Source organism: Mixophyes fleayi, chromosome 5, assembly GCF_038048845.1.
Source record: "Mixophyes fleayi isolate aMixFle1 chromosome 5, aMixFle1.hap1, whole genome shotgun sequence".
Lineage (NCBI taxonomy): Eukaryota > Metazoa > Chordata > Amphibia > Anura > Limnodynastidae > Mixophyes > Mixophyes fleayi.
This window is the reverse complement of record NC_134406.1, coordinates 168,029,910-168,049,589: the sequence shown is the minus strand read 5'-3', so window position 1 is coordinate 168,049,589 and position 19,680 is coordinate 168,029,910.

Genomic DNA, 19,680 nt, shown 5'->3' with positions numbered 1-19,680 from the left:
ATTTACCATCCTCATATCACTTCCATTGTCTCCCTCAAATCTCTCCCTAGACCACCCTCATATTTCTCCCTTTGCCACCTTCATATCTCTCACATTGCCCTTTTATATCTCTCCCTTTACCACCTTCATATCTCTCTCATTGCCCTTTTATATCTCTCCCTTTACCACCTTCATATCTCTCTCATTGCCCTTTTATATCTCTCCCTTTACCACCTTCATATCTCTCTCATTGCCCTTTTATATCTCTCCCTTTACCACCTTCATATCTCTCTCATTGCCCTTTTATATCTCTCCCTTTACCACCTTCATATCTCTCTCATTGCCCTTTTATATCTCCCTTTACCACCTTCATATCTCTCTCATTGCCCTTTTATATCTCCCTTTACCACCTTCATATCTCTCTCATTGCCCTTTTATATCTCCCTTTACCACCTTCCTATCTCTCTCATTGCCCTTTTATATCTCCCTTTACCACCTTCATATCTCTCTCATTGCCCTTTTATATCTCTCCCTTTACCACCTTCATATCTCTCTCATTGCCCTTTTATATCTCTCCCTTTACCACCTTCATATCTCTCTCATTGCCCTTTTATATCTCTCCCTTTACCACCTTCATATCTCTCTCATTGCCCTTTTATATCTCTCCCTTTGCCACCTTCATATTTTTTTATTTGACATTCTCATATCTCTCCCATTGCCACTCATATCCCTTGTTTTGCCCCCTCATATCTCTCTCTTTGCCACCCTCATATCTCTGTTTGCCACCCTCATATCTCTGTTTGCCACCCTCATATCTCTGTTTGCCACCCTCATATCTCTCTCTTTGCCACCCTCATATCTCTCTCTTTGTCACCCTCATACATCTCTCTTTGTCACCCTCATATCTCTTACATTGTCCCTTATTATATCTCACTATGCCACCCTTGTATCTCTCTCTTTGCCTCATCATAAGACTCCTTTTGCCACACTCATATCTCTCTCTTTGTTTCTTCATATCTCTCTCTTTTCCTCCTCATACTTCTCTCATTGCGCCATCATATCTGTCTCACTGCCCCCTCATCTCTCTCCCTCTCCCTTTACCACTTTCATATTTCTATCATTGCCCCCTCATATCTTTCCCATTGCTGTCCTTATACCGCTGCACTTCATCATCATCATCATCATCATTATCATCATCATCATCATATACCTTTTTCAGCATCCACAATATCTGATGAAGAACAGGCTGCATAGTGGCTAATGCTGATTTTTATGTTTGCTTGCTCAAAATAAAGGCATCAGTAGAGATGCCAGAGATGCCATTTAATTGTGTTCCTTGCTGAATGTGAATGGGATACACTTGAGACCCTGTATTTGCTACTACATGCAAAAATTAGACTTTTGTTCTGTAACACAAGATGTTTAAATGCAATTGCAGGACTGAAAATAGCAGCACATCTACAGGTCTTTTTGTGTCCACAAAAGTACTTGATCTTCACCGGTTCTAGGAGGTGTCAGAGATTGTGTCCCAGCCTATACCTTTAATGGGGCACATTTTCCACCTTTCAAGTGCACTTTATACAGTAAAGTGTGAATCCTATTCATGATGACACTTTGAGTCACCCACATCTTTTGTGTGAAAGTTAAGAAATGCACTATTTGATGCTGTATAAAAGGCATATTTAAAGGCTCATAATGTACAAAGTTTAATATAACGTTCACTTTAATCTAATTCACATTAGAATTTTTCCTAATAGAAATTCCCCTCTTAATTCATACACAAACAGCCACGCTCACATACCATTGCAGCCTATGAGAGCTTAGGCTGTTACAGATATCTACTGGTACCTGAAACTTTAAAAGTTAAATAAAAGTTAGAAATCGAATACTTACATGTTAATTATATTAATGGTAATGATAAATTAAAACGCCTGAAATTATAAGACTTTAAAGACTTAGGGGCCTATTTATCATCCTGTAATCCCCTGAAAACTACAGTTTTCGGGGTATTACCGCACTGAAAGAGTAACAAGGCTATTTATTAATAGTGGACCTCAGCAGATATCTCTGATGTCTGCTGCAGTCCCAGTTTCTTCAGTCTCTAATTCCTAAGTGTCTAATGGAATGTGATTTTGCCCTATTCATAAAGCTCTGAAATTCTGAGCTTGACCCTGGTACCTAACGCCATCTGAAGATGGCGGCAGCCATTATAACCAATGAGTAGAGCATCACAGGAGAGGGATCTTCGGATACCTTCCCAGCAGGCTTCATGCTCTCCCGAACAAATATTCTGCCTGGAAATAGGAACCTCTAAGTAAAGTGATCGCAATTGAAGGTCACTTTAGTATAAACTATTCGCCAGGATAGGCTCCTAGGAGCGTTAAAGAGTGTTTAATAAACAGCTATAAAAAAACTACCTACCTTTGGCTAGAAATGCTTTTTTTCCCCCTCATTCCCTGATGGCTAGTGCTGCCATGTGCTATATTATGAAAATAAGAATTAACTGCATTCTAGTTTTTCACATATGGCCCATTACACTGTGCTTTGAAGATAGGACAGACAAAGTAATTATGAAAGTTTCATTCTGTTTCTATCTTAGTAAGGAGCATTAAAAAAATAATATCACACATCATTGCTCATTGAACATCACAAGCTAATATAGCTTGCGGCAGTTTACAAAATTTCATGGCTTGCAATACGGGCAAAAATTTTAAATTGTTGTCTGATAGAATGCGATGACAGCACTGCTCGTGAAAAAGGTGACACCTGTGTACTATAAAACAGAAATATTCTGGTGCAGTTTAAATAATGGGGCCATGGATATGTTGAAAAACAAAAAACGTTCTAAAAAAAAAAAGTTAGTATAGTAGAGTTGGTGCTACTACAACATCTTAGTGCTGTGGGGGCCCTATAGACTTTGGCTTGAGGGTTCTTTTTGGTCCAAATAGTATAGCAGGAGGTTTTTTGTATGTTTATTTGTTTACATTTTTAAATGTACACTGGTTAAAGGTCTTATAATCCTTTTAACAAGTACACAATTGATGCCATCTCTCTGCCACCTGTAAAAATGGAAAGACCCTGAAGATGACATATCATCTTTGGTATTTGCACCCTTAGCAATAGGTGCTAAGGGTCATTACTATTTTTGCAATGTTTTAAAACAAATTCCGAGTAATGTGTATAATCTGTTTAGTATTTATTAGCTGTGCTATCTCTTCCATGGAAAAGTATTGTGCCCAATATGGCAAGAAAAGCGGAATTAATGGGAGGTGTTCCTTATTCTTATTGCCAATCTTAACGCTGTCACTATTCACAATTTTATTAGAGAAAGCCTTATTTGTTTTAAGTTACATGTTTAACTATTACATGAGATCGTTTTAAAAATAGTATATGAGCTGTGAGTTATATGTGGTGCAACTGTTGAAAAACTAAAACAAAACCCCTCAGATTTAAAAGTATAAATTGCTATAAACAACTATGTTCTAACAAATACATTTCCACAAAAAAAAAAGTTTTTTTTGTAATATATTTCAGGTGACATCTTTAATTGGTCAGAGTACCTGATGATGTCACTACTGACCTGCAACAACTCAGGTTTTCCTGTGTTAATAAGTCATGTTCTATCTGCTTTTTAATCATTTGGGTTTCAGTAAGTGAAAGTGACTTAAATTACCCCTTGTGCTCACCTGACCACTGAGCTTGTTAGTCATCAAATAATAATATAATTTCCCTACTTAAATTATCTAGAAATCCAGGCTCTAGATTAACGGCAAAATTGCTACAGATTAGGTCATCCTTAAAAAGACCCTCACAGACCACCCACCTTTCTGTTTGTATATAATTTTCTAGTGCTGAAAAAACACAAATTTGACAAAATGTTCATTTATTTTGGAATCAGGAAAAGTAATTTAGTGACATAGGAAATTAAAACCAGTTACACCAATAAAATGTCAGAATCAGTTCTTTCTTTTCTGTAAAATAAACACATGCAGATTAAAGACAGCTTCTGAATGGATAAACCAGTTTAACACCTACATTGATTTACTTTGCTTTTTCTTAGAACTAAACCTGTTTTAAGGAAATCGTCTTACTTTGTAACATCATTGGCAATTTTAGCTGCAAATGTACCATTGTGATTTAATTTAGATAGACACTTATCAACCAGAATAAATGTAAACAAATACATTTTCAGATTTAGATCTTATTCACATATGTTGACAATGAGATGTAGTCATCTCAATCAGGATAGAAATTGTGATTCTTACATACTGGGAGCTTGGGGCAATGCTCCCAGGCACAGAAGCAATTGGGTAGTCACAGATATAAGAGCTCTAGTGACTTTCCTCACATTGCAGATATTGGATCACCAGAATTTTATCATTCAGGGGATGACATTTCTGTATTTAGTGAACTTGAAAGTGGTTTTGACACAATTATATTCATATTCTGGTTAATGAACCTTATAACTAGTGACAACAGGCTGACCATGGATTACCTCTGGAAGTGTAGGGAATAACCTTTCTAGTCACTTGATGGCAATCACTGCTGGCTTGTTGTTAAATTTTAATACATATAACCCATAGATTGTAAGCTTGCAAGTAGGGCCTTCTTACCTCTTTGTCTGTTTTACCCAGTTTGTTTATTAGTTTACTATGTTTCTCCCCAATTGTAAAGCGCTACAGAATATGTTGGCGTTATATAAATAAATGATGATGATGATGATGATGATATTTGGTTTACAATTCCTTTTTCTGCTCACTCTAACTAGGTGGGAAGCCGCCTCCAATGTGAATGTTACTACATACTATACATGTTCTCCATTTGTCTGATTAGTACCACATGAGATTACGAAATATAGTTATAGTCTTGCCTGGTTACTATCAGAAAGCCACAAAACCTATGTAAGTCATATGTGTCTCTTAAAAATATGAATTGCCAACACTACCTTGGGCTGCCTCATGTCACCAGAGAGAAGGATCTGCCTCCCACATAGGACTGCAGTAAACATCAACATGGATTCTTACAGCATCCCTTTATTATTTTATTACTAACAAAGGGAGCAGGTATACAATTCATGGGTTAGAACATTTTGTAATCTAATCTAGTCTCTAGCCTTTATGAACATGGGTATGGATTAAAGCACACTGTATGTTGCTTTACATCCCAAGCATACAAAGGTATGCAAACACTGTATAATAGAAAATGTATTGACCATATAAAAGTGTTTATTGACAATGACATAGAAAGAGCCCAGAGGACAATGTTCAGTTAGCTGTGGAGTGCCTCTGGAACGGTCGCAAAGGCACTCTGCGTGATGTGACATCATGGATTTCTTTTCGCCCCCCATAGAGGTGCGAGGATAAATACGGATGTTGAGGTACCTAACTACCTGAAAATGTGCGCAGCCGTGATGTTCAGAGAAACATTGTGGCTGCTTGAATATGCCCCCAAGGGGCAGAATCAATTCCCCAGCTTTGTGAGACGAGAGCAAAAATCAGCGGAGAAATTACCATAGTAAAGGTAATAATGTGCGGGCAGCGTTGTTCTAAAGAACAATGCGGGGAATTGAATCTACCCATAAGTGTCATAATTGGTAAATCCTGGGGGCTTTATGTCATCCATAACAATATACTCTACTTCCTAATATGCTAATCTTATTGACTTTTTTGACTGGATGACTAAAGTAATAGATCAAGGAGGGGCTGTAGATATAGCTTATAGATTTTAGTAAGGCTTTTGAACCTGTCCCACATCGCAGACTGTTAAATGAACTTGAAAGCTTGGGATTGAATTCAAAGATGGAATGGATAAGATCTTGGTTGCAGGATAGAAAACAGAGAGTTATAGTAAATGGAGTGCATTCACAGGAGGGAATGTTTACCTGTCGAGTACCCCAGGGATTTGTACTTGGACCAGTGCTTTTTAATATCTTTATTGGAGACATTGCAAATGGTATTGAAGGGAAAGTATGCCTTTTTGCAGATGACACAAAGATATGCAACAGGGTAGACACACCAGGAGGGGTAAAACAAATGATTGATGATCTAGGTAGACTAGAGGAATGGTTAAGAGAGTGGCAACTACAGTTTAATGCCAAAAAGGCAAAATCACGCACTTGGGTCTCAGAAACCCAATGGTATTCATGGCACTATAATGGAAACTACTGAGGAGGAAAGGGATCTAGGAGTCACTATGTCAGGTGACTTAAAGGCAGGCAAGCAATGCAACAAAGCAATGAGGAAGGCAAGTCAGATGCTTGGATGCATAGGGAGAGGAATCAGTAGCAGAAAGAAAGAAGTAATAATGCCACTGTATAGTTCATTGGTGCGGCCTCATCTAGAACACTGTGTTCAATTCTGGATACCATATCTCCAGAAGGATATAAATACATTAGAAACTGTACAAAGAAGGGCAACTAAAATGGTGCATGGCCTACAGCACAAAACTTACCTGGAAAGACTAAAAGACATTAATATTTATAGTTTGGAGTAGAGAAGGGAAAGGGGGTACATTATAGAAACTTTAAAATATATCAAGGATTTGAACAAGGTACAGGAGGGAAACATTCTGCAAAGGAAGAGAAGTACTAGAACATGAGGACATGCACTTAAACTGGAGGTTCAGAGGAAATTTGAGGAAAAACTACTACAGAAAGGGTAGTGGATACATGGAATAGCCTCCCATCAGAGGTGGTAGAGGCTAATACAGTAGAGCAGTTAAAACATGCTTGGGATAGACATAAGAATATCCTTATAAAGAATAAGGAATCAAATAAGGTTTAAGGTTACCATAGATTAATAAAACAACAGTCAGACTAGATGGACCAAGCGGTTCTTATCTGCCGTCAAATTCTATGTTTCTATGGCTATTTGGAATTTGTTCCATCACATAGTTATTGTTGCATTTGTCATTACTTCCATATCAAAAATATTACTTTCGGCATGATACCTTTTTTTTCTACAGACTGGTAGAGTGAACATCCTGAATCATTGAACAGATTTGCAGCTTGACAAAAGGTAGGAAAAGCTTTTCCAGGGACCACACCTCTTTTTATTTAATAAGAGGAGCAGGACAAACAGTATACAGGTCAGACAAAATAAGTAAATGGAGACAATCCTTGGATATAACAAAGAAAAACATGTGTCCCTGCTTGAACAAGTACAGTACATTCTCTAAGTCATTTTATGCCTGTAACCTGCCTTCCAATTTTGCAGCTGTTCAAATGGAAACAGGCAGTGAAGGGAATGTGACCACATCATGATGAGAGTGTGACCATGTTGTGAGGGGTATGTGTTGTGCTTCTAAAGTTGGCTGCCCATTAGGCATACAAGTTTGTATACTTACACCCCACTAGAGATGTGGCTTGACAGTGTTAATAGCAAATAGTTAAAGTAAGTTGTATTACTCTATTTATAAACAATATAATAATAATAATAATAATAATAATCGTAATAATAATAATAATAATAATAATAATAATAGTATAATAATACAATATAATTGTTTTGACAATTCTTAATAAATGCAAAAGTCACATTCTAAACATAAAATGTAATCAAATAGAAACACCTATACATCTGTTGTTTACCCTTTAAAAATCAAATGTGAATCTTCTATTCGTGTAGTAGTACAAAGGAAAATGTCAATTAAGTAATGCCGTTAGACGCTAATATGTTAAGTAGTATTAGTTGGAGGGGTCAATCTGCAATCATAGTATGGAGGATAATCATTTGATGCAGTTGTGGATTCCTATTAAAGCTTTATTACCACCTAGTAAGCCTAAAGTGGCCTCTTCCCTTAGCCGGAGTTTTGTGTAGCCATTTATGGTGGAGCTCCTCCCTCCGTTTCTCTCACAACCACAGACGAAAACTGGGGAAGGGGCCACCTTAGGAAAAAAGTTTCCTAGGTGATAGTGCAGCTTTAATAAATTCTCTATCAACCATTTGTTTATTGTTAGTTAATATGTTATGTGTGAATGATTTATTCACACAATATGCTTCAACTGAAGAACGAGGAGGAATTGAATGCTTTTAAAACTGCACAATCGGGTAGGGTGAAGAAAGTCGCCCAACTCACTGCTCCTTGCAGCAAAGCCCCATTTTTCTTGGAACTCCACTGTTTGTCTCACAGCCCGAGCTGAAAGCCAGAGGCTGTGTGAAGGGGAGTGTGAGTGCATGGACCTCTAGAATGCTGCAAGCATGGAGGATCCCTGGGAAAATCTGTTTCAGAGTGCAGTACCAGGATTCCACTAAGGGCAAACAGCAGGTAAGTTAAAATGTTGTGATTATGTGGGATTGCTGCTTGAAATGTTCACGTTGAAAGGCCTATGACAAAGTTAATTACTGTCAAAGCCTTACTTACCAGTGTATAGCTGTCTATAGCTGTGCTAGAAGTGCTGACATTTTGGGCACTTTCTTTTTAAAATGCCCTCTTTTAAATTGGCTGCTCTAAAAGTCTGCATTTGTCTTTGTTACTGGAATGCTTTCTGTCTTTGGCCATCTTGGTTTCTGGCAAGACAGCTTCGTATTAGAGGCCATCTTAATTCCTGTGATTCCCTCCGTTTCATATTAGCCAGCATTTATAATCTCCCCTCCAGGAGGTCAGGTGGCAAATACAGGAGGGGGCATGGTGACATTATTGCTACACCATGGCCCCACCCACTGGTATGAAATGCTGGGATTCATGGCATTGCACAGTCAGGGGTGGGGCCTGATAACGTGAATCTCATCAATAAGCCCCACTTCGGTAGAGATCTAGGATGGTGCCCCCTCTTCTGGGTGTTCAGGATGACTCCCCAAAATTCCAAAAGAGTAGGCAAGTATGCGCTCCATAAAGGGCAGTTCCCTTCAAAAATACTGTTGCCCCATTAAAATCATTATGCTTTGTGCTGATTGTTTTGCCCAAAAGTTATAAACATTACTTGTTTCTGATCTTAGTTTCAGGTTGCCTACCACCTGTCTGCTCATCTCCCCAAGGTTGCTGTAAAAGACTTGACAGGTGCTTGGATCCTTATAGGCCAAGTAAACAGTTGGATCCTAGTCGGTGGCAAGAGGCAGCAGACTTACCAGGGGCGCACTGGCTATCTGGCACTTCTGGCAAATGCCAGAAGAGCCGATGGCTAGATGTGCCACTGCGGCCTGGGCATTACATCCTACTGGGACCTGAAAGCTAATGGGGCCAACCATAAGTGACCGGTTGCTGTAATGTGGGGGGTATGCAGATTGCTGTAATGTGGGGGTATGTGGGTTGCTGTAATGTGGGGGGTAATGTGGTTGCTGTAATGGGGGGGGGAGTAATTCTGGTTTCTGTAATGTGGGAGTAATGTGTTCCGCTGTAATGTGGGAGTATTATGGGGGATGCTGTAATGTGGAGGCTTTGCTGATTGCTGTAATGTGGATGTATGTGTGTGTGTTGGGGGGGGTTACTTATTGCTGTAATTTGGGTACTAATAATATATTGTCATGGTATTTATTGATGTAATGGGGTGTTAACAAAGTAATGTTGGGGGCTATTAGGAGAGATAGGCCTATTTGTTAAATGTGAATGCTGTTGATTTAATGTTGGAGCTGGTTGAGGTGCCTAGAGTGTTTATTAGTTGTACAGCTTTCCAGAAGGTGAACAGTATATATTCCTTTTCCAAATGGCCCCAGCCTTCCAGGATTTGGCCAAGCAGTAACTGAACAAACTGGTGGTGGTGTTAGGGGGGTCTTAATATAATGTTGAAGGTAGGCTAATTATTTAATGGTGGGTGCTATTCATTTATTTGTGGGGTAATGATGGGGCTATTTAATTTAATAGTGGGGCCTATTAATTTAAGGTGAGGTGACAGGACCTTTAATTTATTGATGGTTTGTGGCTATTAATTGAATATGGGGCTGAATTTGGGGAGGAGGGCTATTTATTAAATATGAATTATTTAATGGTTGTGGGAAATGGTTATATTAAACGTAAATGCTATTTCATTTATTGCTAGGGCTCTTTGGAGGGAGGGAAATAGGTTTATATATTACATGGGAATACTAATAATTTAATGTTGGGGCTGGTTGGAGGAAAATAACTCTATTTATTAAATGTGTATGCTATTCATTTAATGTCAGGGCTGTTTGGAGGGAAATAGATCTATTTATCAAACGTGAGTACTATTATTTTAGTGTTAGATCTGGACTGATGCCTAATTAAAAAACGTGGGTGCTATTAATTTAATGTCAAGGAGGGTTGGAGTTTTCTAATTTCGTGTACCCATTTTGTTTCCAAATAAGGCCCCCAACATTCCAGGATCCAGACAAGCAGCAACAAAAGAAGCCAGCAGCCACAGGTGGTGAAAGTGACAAGAACAGGTAGGAAAGAGCAAGACAGTCTGTCAACTGTCCTGAATCTAGGGGGGCAGTCCCGAATTTGGGAGGGTAGTTGGTGGGTATGTCACTTCACACTTCACATTGTGTTTTTGTCTAAAATGATAACCATTTTACATCATAGCACCCCCCCTGTCTAAAATGCCCCAGGCCCCCCCAGAGCCTTAATCCAGCTCTGGGCCAGGGTGTCAGACCCAGTGCTCTGCTCAAGCCCTTTTGCTGACAAAAACATCTTTTTTTTAAAGCAAAAGGGCTTTTTGCACTTTTATAAATCAGCCCCTGTGTTCAGTACTAATAGAACAATATTATATAATCTATTGGTATAATATGATATAAATATCTACCCCATTATAATCAGCCTGGTATGTAAAGAAAAAGGTGCTGTAGGGGGAGGAACATATAAGATAAAATGCAATATAAAGTGAAGTTTGTTTTTTTGTTGCAATATTTAGTTTCATTATTTAAATGTATCATTTATAATAATAAAGTACTGTTGGGTTAAGCAACACTAAAAAAATGTTTTTATTAAAACATTATGGTTTTCTGTATTTTCCTGGTGCTCCAGGTTCTTTGCACAACAAGGGAAATGATCAGGGTAGGCAGAAAACCAAGCGTGATACAGAAGTTTGTGCCAATGCCTCAGGTTCCACTGCACCAGCAGTGCCACATAAGCGAGCAACAATATAGAGCATGGAGCCCACAGCAGGTGGGCCTGTGTGCTTTACATGCAAGGGCTGGTTTTTAGTCCCTGTCTGGCCCTAAGTAGTTTAAAGTCCTGGGGAATTGATGTCAACAGTTACTGAAAAATCCTCTTGAGATGTTTAACCCGATTTGGATAGTTTCAGATTTCATAACAATATTGCTGCTTTATCTAGTTGAAACAAATCTTCTGAAATCTAAATGCAGTTTGCTAAAATAATAGTTTTAATTTTACAAACAGTGTTGGAAAGTGACATATGGTTAATTTTCTAAAATCTAAGGGATATATTTACTAAACTGCAGGTTTGAAAAAGTGGAGATGTTGTCTATAGCAACTACTCAGCTTCTAGCTGTCACTTTGTAGAATGTACTAAATAAATGAAAGCTAGAATCTGATTGATTGCTATAGGCAACATCTCCACTTTTTCAAACCCTCAGTTTAGTAAATATACTGTCAGAAGAGAAAGTGATGTTGGCAGATCAGAATATTGTTTATAAAATGTTATGGTTACCTGAGGTTACTAGTCCATTTCTGTCACAAACCGTGGGTAAGATTCGGATCCCCAGGTTCGTCTAGTTTGACACTGCTCTACCCAAAGGTGCAGAGTCTAATGAGGCAGGTGGTCTTCGCCAGGGACCCCCTGCAAGGAGGTATGGACTTTGTGGCCCCTGCCCTGCAGGTCGTGGCCCTCTGAGGTATCACTGGAGCTGCGAGCAGAGGACATGAGGTGATTGTGTGCGGAGAGGTTCCACTGAATAGCGAACTGAGGTGGACATAGTTACTGCAGCAAAAACAGAACACAAGGAGCCAGGTCAGAATACGAGCCAAAATGCTGACACAAAGAACAGGCACCTGACTGAAGGGTTAGGTGCCTAATATATGTTGTGGGAGAGAGGAAAGCCAATAGCAGGGGAGAGAGAAAATTAAAGGAATACATGTTCATACCTGAATCCAAGATGGCGTCCACCATCAGGACATCGCAATAAAGGAAAGCCCTGCTTGGAGCAGGTAAGTGTTCTGGGACCTGACCGCATGTTACAATTTCATTGGTTCATTAAAAAAATGGAGTAAAGACAAAGGGCCTGATTCAGAGTGGAACGCAAGCATCCGCTTCACATACCCTTAGACACTTACCACTTATTTCCAACTTGCGAACATATACTCAAACCATGTAAAAAAATGTTTTATTTAAGTTATGATTTCAATTGCTAGGAAGCATGAATTAAACTTGTATTGCAGGTATAAAAAGTAGAGATGGGCGGGCTCGGTTCCCCGAGAACCGAACCCACCCGAACTTTGCCTATCTGACTACCGAGCCAAGCAGGCTCGGTACTCTCCCGCCTGGTCGGGATCCAAAACGAGGCCGAACGTCATCGTGACATCGTCAGATCTCGGGGCTCGGTTCTCGCGATACTTGAAAATTATAAATACCTGCCTCCACAGCAATCCATCGCCATTTCACAGAGGGAAAGAGCAGGGTTGTTATGATCTTACCTGATCTCCGTTCCGCTGCATTGTCAGCGTGGTCTGGCAGCTGTATCCGCTCTGTTCAGCGCTTCTCCCGATGGCGCCCCCGCACTTCCGGGTTCTTCCTGCAGCTAGTCATGTGACTCCTGGGCGGGGAATTCAAATAGCTATATCTTCTCTGCTCTGACACGCTGCCTGTGTCAGAGCAATGTGTTTCCTGTTCCTGGCTAGCAGTTCCTGTGTTCCTGACTCCTGTGAACCTGCTCCCTGTGTACTTCCCTCTTCCTCCTACTCCTGTGTACCAACCTGGCTGTGACCTGACTATTCTTTGGCTTATTCCTGGAACCACGTATTGGACTGTCTTCCCTGTGTACCGACCCGACTGTGTTATCAACTACTCTCTGGATTTCCCTCTGGCACCGTATACCTGATATCTCCTGTGTACCGACCCGGCTGTGTTATCAACTACTCTCTGGATTTCCCTCTGGCACCGTATACCTGATATCTCCTGTGTACCTACCCGGCTGTGTTCCTGGACCCATCTCCTGCTACGCACTCTTTGACTCCGTGCATCTACCGGTTACTGCTCCAGACCTTCAAACCCTGGAATTCACGTAGGCTAACCTGGGGGCCGCGGCCTGCGGTTCTTCGGCAGCAAAGACCACACTACCTTGCGGTGGTTCTTGGTGAAGACCGGAAGGCTGTTAGACTCCGCGCCCTAGGTAAGCCTGTGCAAATACTGACTAAGGCATTTAAATCGTAACAGTTTGCTTTGAGCCCCCTATCTAACTGATGGATGCGACAGGGAATCCCACCGCTAGGGTATTACTGGATCACCTAGCGGCCCAGGTTGAAGACCAGGGGAAGAATCAAGAACAGTTATTACAGATTCTGCAGACTCTGTCTAACAGGTTGGATACGCTTCAAGCAGCTCAGGTGGCAGCTCCAACTCCTCCGCCTGTTCCGGCTCCACAACCTGCCCCCGCCCAGAGCAGCCCTGCCGTTTCTGCTCCAGCACCCTCTCAACTCCGCATACCTAACCCACCTAAGTTCAATGGGGATCCTAAGGAATGCCAAGGGTTCTTGAACCAGTGTGCTATTCAATTTGAACTTCAGCCCGGAAACTTTCCTACAGAGAAAACTAAAGTTGCTTATATAATCTCCTTATTGTCTGGTCAAGCGCTTGCCTGGGCTTCTCCTCTTTGGGAACATGATGACCCTAGTCTTCATAATTGTGCCATCTTTTTGAAAACCTTCAGACGCATCTTTGATGAACCTGGACGTGTCTCCAGTGCTGCTTCTGGACTCCTCCGTCTACGCCAAGGTACTCTTACTCTGGGCCAGTATGCTCTCCAATTTCGCACTATGGCGGCTGAGCTACAATGGAACAATGAAGCTTTGGTGGCCACGTTTTGGCAAGGCTTGTCAGATCGTATTAAGGACAAGTTAGCAGCCCGAGAATTACCCACTACTCTGGACGAATTGATTTCCCTATGTAACCAGATTGATATCCGCTTCCGAGAACACACTCAAGAGAGAGAAAGTTCCCGCCGATCTACATCCTGCTTGGCACCCCGATCTCAAAGTCCAATTACTCCTGAGGAAGAGCCTAAGCAGTTGGGAAGGGCACGTTTATCCCAGGAGGAAAGAGAGAGGCGATTCAAGAACCGTTTGTGCCTCTATTGCGGGGAGCCCGGTCATTTTTTAAGCCAGTGTGGGAGGCGTCCGGGAAACGACCGGACCTAACTGACGTTGGAGAGGCTAAGTTAGGTAGGTCTATTCCCTCTCCTGTGGATTCTAGTTTTTCTATTCAAGTCCTTCTGCGATATATTGATAAACAACTGTCTTTTCCAGCTCTCATTGACTCTGGAGCAGCAGGGAATTTTCTACGAGCTGACATCGCAGAGAGGTTGTCGTTACCCACGCAACCATTGGATCCACCTGTCGCAATTACAGCTATAGACGGCAGCCGTATTATTGGAGGATCCATTAAGAACAGAACTGTCAACCTTTCTCTATGCATCGGAGCCTTACACACTGAAGAAATCTCCTTTCTAGTCATCCCGGAGGCCATCAACCCTTATCTTTACCCGAATCTGATGCTATGTCCCTATATATCAAGGAGAACTTGGACAGGGGTTTTATCCGGAATTCCTCATCACCAGCAGGAGCCGGTTTCTTTTTTGTAAAAAAAAAAGACGGTGGACTGCGTCCTTGTATAGACTATTGTGGTCTCAACGCCATGACTAAGAAGAACATGTATCCCTTGCCATTGATCTCTGAACTCTTTGATAGGGTCAAGGGAGCTTCTATATTTCCTAAACTTGACTTGAAAGGGGCTTACAACCTAATCCGTATCAAACAGGGTGATGAATGGAAAACAGCGTTTAATACGCATGATGGGCATTTCGAATACTTAGTTATGCCATTTGGACTTTGCAACGCCCCTGCCGTTTTTCAAAACTTCATTAATAAGATTTTTCTAGACTTCCTTTATCGATTTGTGGTGAATTATCTGGATGATATCCTGATTTTTTCTCCTGATATGGTTACTCATCGCCATCATGTCTCCTTAGTTCTTCAACGCCTTCGCTCACATCATCTATATTGTAAATTGGACAAGTGGGTCTTTGAAAAAACGTGTCTTCCTTTTCTTGGTCATGTGGTTTCTGGCTCCGGATTACGGATGGACCCCGAGAAGTTAAAGGCAATTTCTGACTTGCCCCAACCAGTAGGTCTTAAAGCCATCCAGTGTTTTGTGGGGTTCTCTAACTACTACCGCCACTTTATCAAGGGGTTTTCTTCCGTGATTGCACCTATCACCTCCTTGACCAAGAAGTCCGCCAACGCTAAAACTTGGCCACAGGAGGCCGTGGAAGCCTTCAAGTACCTTAAAGAAGCTTTCATCTCGGCTCCCATTCTTCAGCAACCAGATCCTTCCTTCCCTTTTTTCCTTGAGGTGGACGCATCCTCTACTGGAGTGGGAGCTATCTTGTACTGGAAATTTTTCTCCCTGTGGTTTCTTTTCTCGCAAATTTTCGCCTACCGAAAAAAACTATGGCATTGGAGATAAAGAGCTCCTCGCTATCAAACTGGCCCTGGAAGCTTGGAGACACCATTTGGAAGGAGCCAGGTTTCCTGTTACCATTTTTACAGATCACAAGAACTTGCTGTATTTACAAACTGCATCTTGCCTCAATCCTCGTCAGGCCAGATGGACCCTGTTTATCTCCCGCTTTGATATGATCATTACCTTCAGACCAGGGTCCAAGAACAAGAAGGCTGACACTCTTTCTCGTTCCTTTGACTCCATGGATACAGAAGAAGAGGGTTCTAGACCCATCCTAGATCCAGAATGTATTTTGGCTACTACTCCCACTCACTTTATTATTCCTCACGGGAAAACTTTGGTTCCTTCACATATCCAATCAAAACTCCTTAAATGGGCTCATGCCTCCCGTTTTTCTGGTCATGCCGGTATTAAAAAAATCTTGGAATTTATCTCCCGTGGTTATTGGTGGCCGTCTATCCACTCAGACGTTCGACAGTTTGTGAAGGCGTGTTCCACTTGTGCTCAGAACAAAGTCCCTCGTCAAGCTCCATACGGTCTGCTGCAACCTCTACCAATTCCGGATCGACCTTGGAGTCATCTTTCCATGGATTTTATCACAGATTTACCCTCCTCCAGAGGGTTCTCAGTAGTGTGGGTGGTCACTGATCACCTTTCCCGGGCCGCTCATTTTGTGGCATTAAAAGGTCTCCCTTCTGCTCCTGTTCTGGCTCAACTCTTCATCAAAGAGATTTTCAGCCTACATGGCTGTCCAGATGTTATTGTTTCTGATCGGGGAATCAGTTCGTGGCAAGATTTTGGAGGGCTTTTTCTTTGTGGAATTAAGTTAAATTTCTCTTCTGCATATAATCCTCAAAGTAATGGTCTCACTGAAAGGACGAATCAAGAATTGGAGAAATTCCTCAGATGTTTCATTTCAGCTAAACATGTTGATTGGGTCGATTTATTACCTTGGGCAGAATTCGCTCACAATAATAATTCACATGATTCTACCTCCACTTCTCCCATTTTTGCTCTTCAGGGGTTTCATCCTAAAGTTCCACCCTTCAAGGATTTAACCGCTTCTGGAGTTCCTGCAGTTGATTCCCTTCTATCGGACTTCTCGGCTAGGTGGGATCTTATTAAACGCAAATTGGTTCACACCTCTGCCATCAGTAAAAGAGCATTTGACAAAAGAAGAAGACCATCTCCATTACTTACTCCTGGTGACAAAGTATGGTTGTCTACGAAGAATCTTTTCTTGTTGGTCCCCTCTAGGAAATTCACTCCCCGATTTATTGGTCCCTTCAAGATCACAGAGGTCATTAATCCGGTGGCCTTTAGATTAAAGTTACCTCCTACCTTGAGGATTCCCAATGTGTTCCACATTTCCCTTCTCAAACCACTTGTTATTAACAAGTTTTTCTCTTCAAAAAAAACTCCTACTGCTATTTCCGCGCTAGATCAGGAATTTGAGGTGAAGGAGATTCTAGATTCTCGGATTTCCAGAAGTTCCTTGCAGTTCCTGGTTGACTGGAAAGGCTACGGTCCTGAAGAGCGTTCTTGGATTCCTGCACGAGATCTTCATGCTCCGAGTTTGTTGAAGAAATTCCATACCAAGTTCCCTCAAAAGCCTTATAGGTTGTCCGGAGGCCGCCCCTGAAGGGGGGGGGTACTGTTATGATCTTACCTGATCTCCCTTCCAACTTGCGAACATATACTCAAACCATGTAAAAAAATGTTTTATTTAAGTTATGATTTCAATTGCTAGGAAGCATGAATTAAACTTGTATTGCAGGTATAAAAAGTAGAGATGGGCGGGCTCGGTTCCCCGAGAACCGAACCCACCCGAACTTTGCCTATCTGACTACCGAGCCAAGCAGGCTCGGTACTCTCCCGCCTGGTCGGGATCCAAAACGAGGCCGAACGTCATCGTGACATCGTCAGATCTCGGGGCTCGGTTCTCGCGATACTTGAAAATTATAAATACCTGCCTCCACAGCAATCCATCGCCATTTCACAGAGGGAAAGAGCAGGGTTGTTATGATCTTACCTGATCTCCGTTCCGCTGCATTGTCAGTGTGGTCTGGCAGCTGTATCTGCTCTGTTCAGCGCTTCTCCCGATGGTGCCCCCGCACTTCCGGGTTCTTCCTGCAGCTAGTCATGTGTCTCCTGGGCGGGGAATTCAAATAGTTATATCTTCTCTGCTCTGACACGCTGCCTGTGTCAGAGCAATGTGTTTCCTGTTCCTGGCTAGCAGTTCCTGTGTTCCTGACTCCTGTGAACCTGCTCCCTGTGTACTCCATTATTCCTCCTACTCCTGTGTACCAACCTGGCTGTGACCTGACTATTCTTTGGCTTATTCCTGGCACCACATATTGGACTGTCTTCCCTGTGTACCGACCCGGCTGTGTTATCAACTACTCTCTGGATTTCCCTCTGGCACCGTATACCTGATATCTCCTGTGTACCGACCCGGCTGTGTTATCAACTACTCTCTGGATTTCCCTCTGGCACCGAATACCTGATATCTCCTGTGTACCTACCCGGCTGTGTTCCTGGACCCATCTCCTGCTATGCACTCTTTGACTCCGTGCATCTACCGGTTACTGCTCCAGACCTTCAAACCCTGGAATTCACGTAGGCTAACCTGGGGACCGCGACCTGCGGTTCTTCGGCAGCAAAGACCACACTACCTTGCGGTGGTTCTTGGTGAAGACCGGAAGATCGTTAGACTCCGCGCCCTAGGTAAGCCTGTGCAAATACTGACTAAGGCATTTAAATCGTAACAAGGGTGTAGTCACAGGCTGATTAGAGCAGGGACAGACAATACAATTCTGATAACAATCGATAGAGAAGAGAGAAGGATAGAGGAGTCTTTTTTTTTTTTTCAATATTTGGCAGTACAAGTGTTTTGGTGTTACCCCCATTCTTTTGCATTAATATTTCTGGCTGTCAAAAGTACTATCTGTCAGCAGATTTAAAATATAATATTTAGCACTCCCAAGTGCTTTTTGGGTGTTCCCCATTCTTTTGCGTTAATATTTATGGCTGACAAAAGTACTATCTGTCAGCAGATTTAAAAAATAATTTTTAGCACTCCCAAGTGCTTTTTGGGTGTCCCCCATTCTTTTGCATTAATATTTCTGGCCGTCAAAAGTACTATCTGTCAGCAGATTTAAAAAAAATTTTTTAGCACTCCCAAGTGCTTTTTGGGTGTCCCCCATTCTTGTGCATTAATATTTCTAGCTGTCAAAAGTACTATCTGTCAGCAGATTTAAAATATAATATTTAGCACTCCCAAGTGCTTTTTGGGTGTCCCCCATTCTTTTGCATTAATATTTCTGGCTGTCAAAAGTTCTATTCGTCAGCAGACTTAAAATATAATATTTTGCACTCCCAAGTGCGTTTGGGGTGTCCCCCATTCTTTGGATTAATATTTCTGGCTGTCAAAAGTACTATCTGTCAGCAGATTTATAATTTACAATTTGTAGCATTACAGGTGCGTTTGGCTCATAATGGATTCAAAGCAGTCCACATATGAGCAGAATCAGCAACCAGGTTCTGTCACCAGTCTTGATGGTGGTGTTCCCAGTACGTCAACTGGGAAAGGCGATGTCAAACTACACAGTCTTTTGAAATCAGTCAAAAAAACACACACCCAAAAAAAATTTACCGTGTTGAAGCGCAAAAGAAGTGTAACTGAGGAAAAGTTAACTGATGATAAAAAAAAAAATTGCCAACATGCCATTCTACACATGCAGTGGCAAAGAAAGAATGAGGCCTTCGCCTTTCTCTATTAGTGGCAGATCAAAAAATGTTACTGAGCCTTTTTCTTGTACGGACACTCGTGACAAAGCAAAACCAAGTAATTTGGAGTCTAAAAGTGGTGCACAAGTACTGTTACGCGTGAAAGCCGAGCTGCAAGAAAACAGTAAGGCATTAGAGGATAATGTATGCTCTGAATTAGAAATGACACCAATCCCTGAGGATAGTCCATCCACCAGTGGTATGTCTAATCGTGAACATTCTGTTAGTGACAGTGTACCCATAAAGAAGGTTCCTTTCAGCAGTTCTGCTGATGTGTGCCTTAACAGCCCGAGTGTAGTCGGTGATACACCAATTGAGGATGC